Genomic DNA, 9,868 nt, shown 5'->3' with positions numbered 1-9,868 from the left:
GTACGGGAGTAACTCACCAAATGGAGGAACGAAAGCAATCCCTGCAGTAGAATATTTATGCACCACCATGCGAGTCTCAGTTATTGGAGCAGCTTCTCCTATCTCTGGAGTAATTTCTTATATTGATGGAGCACGAGCAGTTTCTTCTATTCCTGGCCCGGTTTCTTCCATCTCTGAAGTAATGGCGACTTGAGCATCGTTCTCCTCAACAACTTCAGTAGCAACATTCTCATGACCCTGAGGTTCGGAAATGGTTATATCATCATTTTTATTCACGATATTATTCGAATCATCATTGGCTTCATTGTTCTCAACTTCAACATTTGGTACCTAATATGAGGATCACACGGGATTAGGACGCTCCAAGTATGGAAATCAAAAGCAATCATCAAATTCATATAAGTTATCTAACATCATTAAATTTCTTCATTATGCATTCAAGTCACGAACAAATAGTGTAAAAGTCATAAAAAGACGTTTTACAACAAGCTCATCTGAGGAGATTTTACACTGCCTTGTATAAGACGACGAACTGGGATCAATTGGTAAGGAATCTAAGGTTATGTCATATGTCATTCCCTTCATATGGATGTTATTTACAACATATCTAAAATTCACAACAAATGGATAAACGAGTAAAACAATGTGGCCGAAACATCGAACTACATGACAGCTGAAAATTTTCTGAAAACTTCTTGGAAGTTTACTGTTTCATCGAATTTGACCCCTAAACATGCTCAAAACTAAAAAATCATCTTTGAAAAAGCTTGGAAAGTTTCTGAGAATGAAAAAACATGGGCAGATCACGAAAATCTGACATCAGACGAAGATTCTACAACATTTTTGCTAAAAGCTGAATTCTGAATTTTCTGACGACGTATTTCAGTAAAATTTTTCATTCATTCATATGGTTTCTCATATATTCATCCACAAATTATCAATTTCATACTTCTATGAAGAAAATACAAGAGGAACACTTACTTGAGGGGTCTCTAAGCCGTTCGAAGGATCAATATTGCCGGAATCACCATTAGTAGCATTATTACCTTCATCCGAATCCGAGTTTTGAAGATTCTCCGTCTCACCATTTTCCAAGGAAGAATGTGCATCATCAATATTTTGTTTATCCATTATAATATCCTCCTAGATACATCAACAACAATTACTATTATTTCATTCAAAGAAGTACCATGATCGCTTGTACAAAAGAGATACTTACATCGATTTCTTTTTCATCGACACTGGGTTCAAGAATTACTTGCCTAAGAGCAAGTTGAATAACATTAATACTCGACGGAGCAAAATTCTAAAGCAAATTAACAAATATGTGCATTCTGATCCTAATTACACGGATAATAAAAAGTCATAACGGAAGAAGCATTGACAACTCACCAAAGAAACAACTAGGGACTGTACACTATTTGGTAAAATCCTGTAATCTTTACTTCTGGGTTCTCCGCCCCGGGGGATTTCTTCCATTTCTGTGAAGTCTACATCGATCCTGGATCTCACCACGCGATCATCCTGTGGTAAAATTAATGAAATAATTAAGATACGATTATCATGTCTCTATAAAAGTCATGAGAAGAATACTTACTTGTGAACATCCTGGAAGTACTTTTCGTTTAATTACCACTGGAGGGATACTTCCATCTTGGTCGAACAAAATCATCTCAACTGAAGGAGGCTCTTGTACCAGAGTTTGAACAACCATTACAAAATCCTGTAAACGCTCAAATTGCTGGTTCCAGAAAGTTATAGAACCTGGAGTTGCGTAGGAGACTCGGTTAGAGTAAGGGAACATATACTCACGTCCATTCAAACGTGTGCAATCCAAAGAAATTTTAAGTTGATCGATTGATGGATTTATTTTACGAACATCTGGAACACACTGATCAAGGCCCATTTGTCGAGCTGCTCTATCAATATTGTATTCCTCCACAAGGAACTTTCCTTGCATTACCGATACTAAATAACCAGGAGTGCAACTCAGGATAAAAGATCTCTCACCATCACTCAGGTCTGTATCGGATTCCAAAGTGACGTTTTCAACATCATTAAAAGTGATCAATTGTGAGATGAAAGAAGGAACTGACACCCATGAACGAAAATTAAATTCAGAATCGTTGTCTAAAACACCGGTGAGGCGTGTCCTGAGTCGAGGCCGCTTTATAGACCAGCGAAGCCTGGCATTATCCTTCTCGGGGAAAGCATGACGAGTATCAACATTTGGTCCTTGCAAGACGCTATGAGGGATTGGTGCATAATTCTTGAAGCGCTCCCATAATAGGGCTTGGAGAAACATTATATTAACATACGTTTCAATTTTCATAAAGCCATTGGAAACACTGGAATCTATTACCAAGGAGTCTAAATTGGAGAATAGTGAACCCAAGAACAAGCTACCGATGGAAAGTTTCTCACCTTGGTCCATCTTAATGGCAAAAGGAATCACGAATGGCTTCAGCAAGTTTCCACTATCTTCAAGTACCTCTCTGGACAACCACAAGAACAAGAAAGCATCAATGTTTAATGTACCATCGACGGGTATTTCAGGAGCTCTATCTCTAGGCCACCAGTACCTCAACGATTGAGCATAAAAAAGTTTGCTGGGTAATTTGTTAATATCATACATCGTAGATGTCAAGACGTCACATATTGCATTCTCATCTGCCGAAAGTACTGCTGGAAAACTACCCGTAACTGGAAGATGTAATAAAGCAACCACATCCTCCAGGGTGATGGTAAATTCTCCCCACCTTCATATGAAAGTATGAGTATTAATACACCAGCGAGCGAGAAAAGCTACCATACCTCTCACATCATGGTAAATAAATAAATCTCCAGCTGATTGAATAGCTCGTGTCACCTGTGCAAGATCCAACATGGATCTCACATGATCATACCCCAACATATGTCTTGCCCATCCGGAGAAGTCTGTTAAAGGTTTTCGGGAAATCTTAAAAGTCTATGTGTGAAGCAGTATAATGCCCTCCTTGCAGGCAAAATCGAACTATCGCTCGAGGAGATACCAATTTTCTCTGAGCAATATCCATGGGATTTATAAGAAGGCGAAACGAAGAGCCTGGGAGACGTTTTTCATATCTATACTGAACCACAAAAAAATCATCATTAGTGTTCGGAATATTCTTTACTCCAGGTTATTCTTCTTCATCATTAACGGAAGTCCCAGAGGTACCATTTCTTGAAGTTGTATATGCGGAGGTATCATCTCTGGAAGTATCATTTTTGGAAACGCCATCATGGGAATCAGTCATCCTTAAGTTGTTGTGACATCCATCCAACGTTTATACTTCAGTACATTATTCGTAGATGCAAAATTCATCAAAGAAGTGTAATTAAAGCACAAAAAAATAATAAGGATGCTCACATCAGTGTCTACAAAAATGGTAACTCTCCAACTCTTACCTGCTTACAATTTCACTAGCTGTAGTGACTATAATGCTAAAATTTCGAGAATCTGTTCACTTCTTCAAACCTGCAAGGACGGAAAAAAAAAATTCATTATTCAAAATCATAATTTGATTTTCCATAAAACTGTAAGCAACTCACATAATTTTCACCGTGTGAGCAATTTACGTCGAGTGAACATTCACTGATTTTCTATTGTGTGCATACATTATTAAATCACATAATTCATGTTATTTCAAATAGTTGTTAGTGCAGTAAAATAAATTAGGCTCTCAGGATCTTGTAGGGTGCATATCTTGATGATTATGCCAAAATCTCCTCTAGTATACTAGTTCAGGTTGTATGGAGCAATGTTGTTCTCTCCAGATGATTCATGCTCATCAGGATTCAGGTAGAAAGTATTCATAATATGGCTAGGAAGATTATGTATTTTGTTATGATTGCATAAATGTTGTCTTATGCTATTTGAAGTTTGTCTGGCATTTGGCTGGATATGTCTGAAAATCAGATCACACTGGCCTTCCAGATAAACCAACAAGTAGTAGCATACAGGTTGCGTTTTTTATTGGCCTCTCCATGCAGATACCAAGAGTTCAGCCAATCTATGAAGATTGTATTATCAAATTGAGCATGAGTGGTACCAATTATGATTGTTTCCAAACAGATGTGGCAGCAAGACAATTTGAGAACATGTGTGTCATTGTTTCCTCCTCACTTTTGCATATTTGGCATAAAGGATCAATGTAGTGCAGAATGCTAGCTGTTTTAGCATTAGTGGGCAGGATTTTATGAGCACATTTCCAAATAAAGATCTTAATAACTGGAGCAATGTCCATATTCCAGATTGCTCCTCAATTTCTTGTTGCAGTATCATTTCTGTATAGATTATCTATCTTGTCCTTGTAGAGGGCTTTGACAGAGAACTTTCCTGTGTCATTTAATTAGGTTCCACTGAATCTTGTCTTCCTCCCCTGGGTGAGTATCAAGAATACTTGAAACCGTCTCAATGAAGTATGGGAAGTTTATAGGTTTGGTAAGTCTTGATGGAATACTTGGGATCCAGATATCATCCCAAATTTTGATCTTCCTCCCATTGCCAATTCTCCAAACAAAATGTTGTTGAATGTTGCTAATGCCTTCTAAGATACCTTTCCATATCCATGAGTCTTCATCCTTTGGTTTGATGTCCATATTGAGCACATTCCTGCCAATTAGATATTTAGCATCCATTAGTTGGTACCATAGAGAGTCTTTATCCTTCTCTAGTCTCCAACCAATTTTGGTGATCATAGAGCTGTTGAAAAGTTCCATATTCATGAAGCCTAATCCTCCCAGTTCCTTGGGTTTGCAAACTGTAGTCCAAGATTTTGGATAGTAACCTTTTGGATTTTCTTAGATTTTTCCCCAGAAGAAATATCTTTGAAGTTTGTTTAGATCATGGAAAGTTTGCTTTGGAATTCCGAAGCAGTTCATCTGGTATATACTAGCTGTAGATGTGACATATTTTATGAGGACCCAACATGATTTAGGGGAACATTTTTCTAGCTGGAGAGCCTTATCTTTAGTTTGTCAACCCGAGGCTTGAAGGAGTTAATTGTTCTTCTGTGAGTAAAGAGAGGAGATCCTAAGTACTTGCCATCCAGCTGAAGCACTTGAACACCCATAATCTTGCCGATAGTAGGAATGAGATCTGGGTTGGTGTTTTTACTGAAAAACTCCAGATTTATTGAAATAGATGAGCTGGCCTGAGGTTTGTCCAAAGATGTTTAAGATATCCATAATATTCTGGGATTCAATCTTGTTGTCTTTGCATAAGACCATGCAGTCATCAACAAAGAGAAAATGGCTGATGAAAGGTGCATTTTTGCAAATCTTGATTCCAGTGACAAGACCCAATTCTTCAGCATGAATGAGAGTTCTAGAAAGGGATTCCATGCAGAAAAGGAAAAGATAAGTAGATAAAGGATCACCTTGTCTTAGGCCCCTAGAAAGTTTAAAGAAAACATCTGGAGAGCCATTGATGAGGACAACAAAAGTGGTGGTAGATATGCACTGATGGATTTTATCGCACCACTGATCATTAAAACCAATATTCTTCATGATGGTGGTTAGAAATTCTCAGTCCACTTTTGTCATATCAATTTTGATTCCCATACTTTCAATTTCACCTTTTTTACCTCTCTTTAGACCTCATGGCGTGTATGATTTCATGAGCAATTGCTATGTTGTCAGAGATTTGTCTGCCAAGTATGAATGCAGATTGGTATGGGGATATAATTTTGTTGAGATAAGGTTTCATTCTTTGGGATATAAGCTTGGAAATGATTTTGTAGGTTGTATTACAGAGGCTTATAGGTCTAAAATGGATTGGGGAAAAGGGATTATCAACTTTAAGAATGAGGGAAATGAATGTGGAATTCATATCTTTGAGCATGTGACCAGAAGTGAAGAAGTGCTGAACCATTTTGACAATGTCATTTCCCAGAATCTCCCAGTTGGCTTGAAAGAAATTTGGAGGAAAGCCAACAGGGCCTGGAGCCTTGTCACTTGCCATGCTGAACAGAATAGATTTAACCTCATTGTGATCAGGGGTCCTATTCAGCATATTTTTGTTAATTGTGGTAATGTTAGTGGGTATAAGGTTGATGATTTCTGGTTTCATGTTGGTAGTTTCAGCAGTGGCCATTGTTGAAAAATGAGATGTCAAACAATTTCTCACTTCTTGGTAATCTGTTATCCATTCCCCTTTTTCATCTTGGATTGTATCAATCTTGTTTCTCCCGGTTCTACTTTTTGTGGCTTTGTGAAAGTAGCTGCTATTTTGATCTCCCAACTTAATAGTTTGATCTCTACTCTTGGTCTTCCAAATTTTCTCTTCAATGTCTTGCCAATTCTTGAGATTTTTTCTTGCATCTGCTAGGGATTGTCCTCTATCCAGTCTGAAGTACTTGTTATGTAACCAATGAAGATGTTGCTTGAATTCTTCTATGTTAGTTTTGATGTTGCCATAGACCTCCTTGTTCCACACTCTGATTTGAAGTTTTATATCTTTTATTCTTCTAGCAATGATGTAAGCATTGGATCCAGAAAGGGGTTTTCTCCAACAATCAACCACTAGTACAGAAATGGACTTTAGCCACGCCAAATATAAATTTTCCTGTCACGCCTTTTTGGTTTTGGCGTGTCTATAGGGTATACTTCTACCCTATAGACACGCCATGTTCAATGGGCGTGTTCATATAAGTGCTTTCAGCCACGCCACGGCTAGTAGCGTGTCAAAATTTCAACCGTTTAGTCACATTAACTTCAAATTTTTGATTGGGCGTGTTTATAGACCAGTCTATAGCCACATTAGGTGTTGGGCGTGTTTATAGACCAGTCTATGGCCACATTAGGTAGTTGTGGCGTTTCCAAAAGGTTAATCACGCCATTTAAGGTGTGGTTTTAAAGTTGGTTCATTAGACACGCCAGTATATGCGTGTCCATAGTGTATGATTGATTGCAAGCCAAATTCAAAGTGTGTCCAAAAAGTTCTTCTTTGGACACGCCAGTATATGCGTGTCCATAGTGTACGATTTAAAGACACACCAGTATATGCGTGTCCATAGTGTAGGCCATATAGACACGCCAAACTGAAAGTGTGGCCAAAAAGTTCTTCTTTGGACACGCTAGTATATGTGTGTCCATAGTGTGGGTTCTATAGACACGCCGGTTTTATAGCGTGGCTAAAAAGTTCGTTTTGAAAAAATTAATAAAAATCTTTCGCCCGTATTCGAACGCATGACCTCGAAGAAGTTAGATAACGTACCAATCCACCAAGCTGCCCATCTTTAGATGTTTATGATTAGTGTTTTGAAAATACTAGACTGGTTGAACTACTCAACATTTAAATAAACACGCCAAACTGAAAGTGTGGCCAAAAAGTTCTTCTTTGGACACGCTAGTATATGTGTGTCCATAGTGTGCGTTCTATAGACACGCCGGTTTTATAGTGTGGCTAAAAAGTTCGTTTTGAAAAAATTAATAAAAACCTTTCGCCCATATCCGAACGCATGACCTCAAAGAAGTTAGATAACGTACCAATCCACCAAACTGCCCATCTTTAGATGTTTATGATTAGTGTTTTAAAAATACTACACTGGTTGAACTACTCAACAATTAAATAAACACGCCAAATTGAAAGTGTGGCCAAAAAGTACACCCAACACCCTCAAGACTAATTCTCTAGCTTTCTCTGGAATAGATTATGACTTACATGTTTTGCAAGTTATTGGGTTCTCCAAAACTATTTCTGCAAATCTTCTAAACACCTATAATCAAAATTTCTTTGGTAATCCGTTGAATTGGAATGATATAACTAACTTGGGAGTCTGTAATTTGGTTTCTAAAAGATCCTACTCCTGGACTATGTGTGCTGTCAAAATTGCCTCTCAGCTACCACACTGGATTTCTGGTAAGATTTTTCACTGCTCTCTCAAGCATTCATGTACTAATATGTTATTCTACCAGTTGGAGTAGTTCATATGAATGCCCAGATAAAACTATTAACCCCATAAAACAATTTAAAACCTTCATGATAACCCCCTTTCAAATTCCCCATGCTATTTACTATAGTCACCATATCAATCTCAAAACCAAAATTAAACACAACAACCACTCAACCAAGCATAATACAATAACCCCAGAACCACATATACATTCAATTGAACATCATTGTCTTTAAAACCAACGCTATCAAATCCAAAATCAGCACCACTGGCATTAATTGTTTATCCATGAGAAACATATGCAATATTCACCCAAAAAACATTTACAGGAATACTTACTTTACCATCTGGAAGGGGATGGTTGAATACTGGTCAAGCTCCTGGTGCAACCCCAGAGGTCCCCACACCACTTCCAACAACCTTCTTGTTAGCTCCACTCCTTTCTGGTGTAGCCATCCTCCTTGGCACAGAATATTTTCCCCTAGGAGGAGGCATAGGCACTACTACATCATCAGGAATCTCATTAGAATCAGTTATCTCCCCTGGTCCGAAGATTGCAATATCATAAGCATCCTCTGCCAACTATCGCATCACTGGTGCCAGCATGAAGATATTGGGGAAGACTACCACATCATTGGGGAGACCAAGAGTGTTATTCTCCCGAATCTTAGCTTTGCATGCAACTGGAACTGGTGCAGAATAGAACCCCTGTCTAGCACCACCACAAACCACTTGATCCTGCACTACAAGAACCACACCTTCATTAATCACAAACTATCCTTTGTCAGGATGAACGGCATACACCACCCACCCTTCATCATCCCCTTGGAGTTGAGGAAGTTGAGGTTCCAACGCATAAGCACTGACACTATCATGCATAACAACCCTATCCTCTTTGACTTCTCCAACACCTCCAGTACCAACTTGCATGTTTGGATTTGGTTCCTCACTACTGCTTATCTCTACTACCTGTCAAATTAGAGAAATGGGGGAATCCCAATCAATAACACAATCACAGTTACTAATAAAGCCAATTACAACTATGAAATTCACTTTCAACGCCTTGAACCCAACAATTCTTCCATGATTATCAAAAATCAATACCTGGTTTTCTTGCATATTCATCTTAGCCTTCTTTTCCTCTGGCCTACCCATGGATTCCTGATTTGTAGACATGGCTGGGCGATCATTCAGATTTAGATATGCATTATAACCTCGCTTAGACATAGCTTCAACAATTGGAACACTGAAAGGATTTTGCGGAGATGGAATGTGGAAGTTACAGAGTTAAAGAATTGGAAATTAAAATTGATTTCTTCCAAACAGGCCTTATAGACGAGAAGATCAACAGTTAACACATCTCACCCATCCTTTTTCAATCCTCGAGATCAATTAGTTGAGATATCGTGGAGGCACATGCCTACTAAGTGCATGCAAAGACCTATTGAACACCACCCCAACTTATTGGCAGTTATGAGGCGGCAACAAACACTTGGCAGCTATTTGGCAAGCGAACTCTCTAAGAGGGATACCCGTGACCCGAAGTCAAAACCCAGTACCGAATCGCAGCTGCCCTCAACTATTTTCGTCAGAGACGGGCTTGAAGTGGCAAGCGGGCTACCCGTCTCTGACCTGACATTTTCCTTTTTTGGACACGCTATTATATGAAGGATTGTTCTAGCATGAAGAGCATTTTTAGCAGGTTGCAATAAAGCCTCCCAACTAGTGCTGCCATCTCCTAGTATGCATAAAACATAAAGAGTTAATTAGACCCCAAAGATAAACATCAAAGTTTGGTGACCCACCAGATACTCCCTTAATGGCAGTTCCAAAGAGGGTAAAAGTATTAATGGGAATTAGGTGTTGAAAATAGGTCTTGATAGGGTAATGATGGTTATTAGAGTGAAGGGGACACGAATGGCTTTGAATGGGCGTAGTTAACAAAGTGA

Source organism: Papaver somniferum, chromosome 5 (genome assembly GCF_003573695.1).
Source record: "Papaver somniferum cultivar HN1 chromosome 5, ASM357369v1, whole genome shotgun sequence".
NCBI lineage: Eukaryota > Viridiplantae > Streptophyta > Magnoliopsida > Ranunculales > Papaveraceae > Papaver > Papaver somniferum.
Note: the sequence above shows the minus strand (reverse complement) of the source record.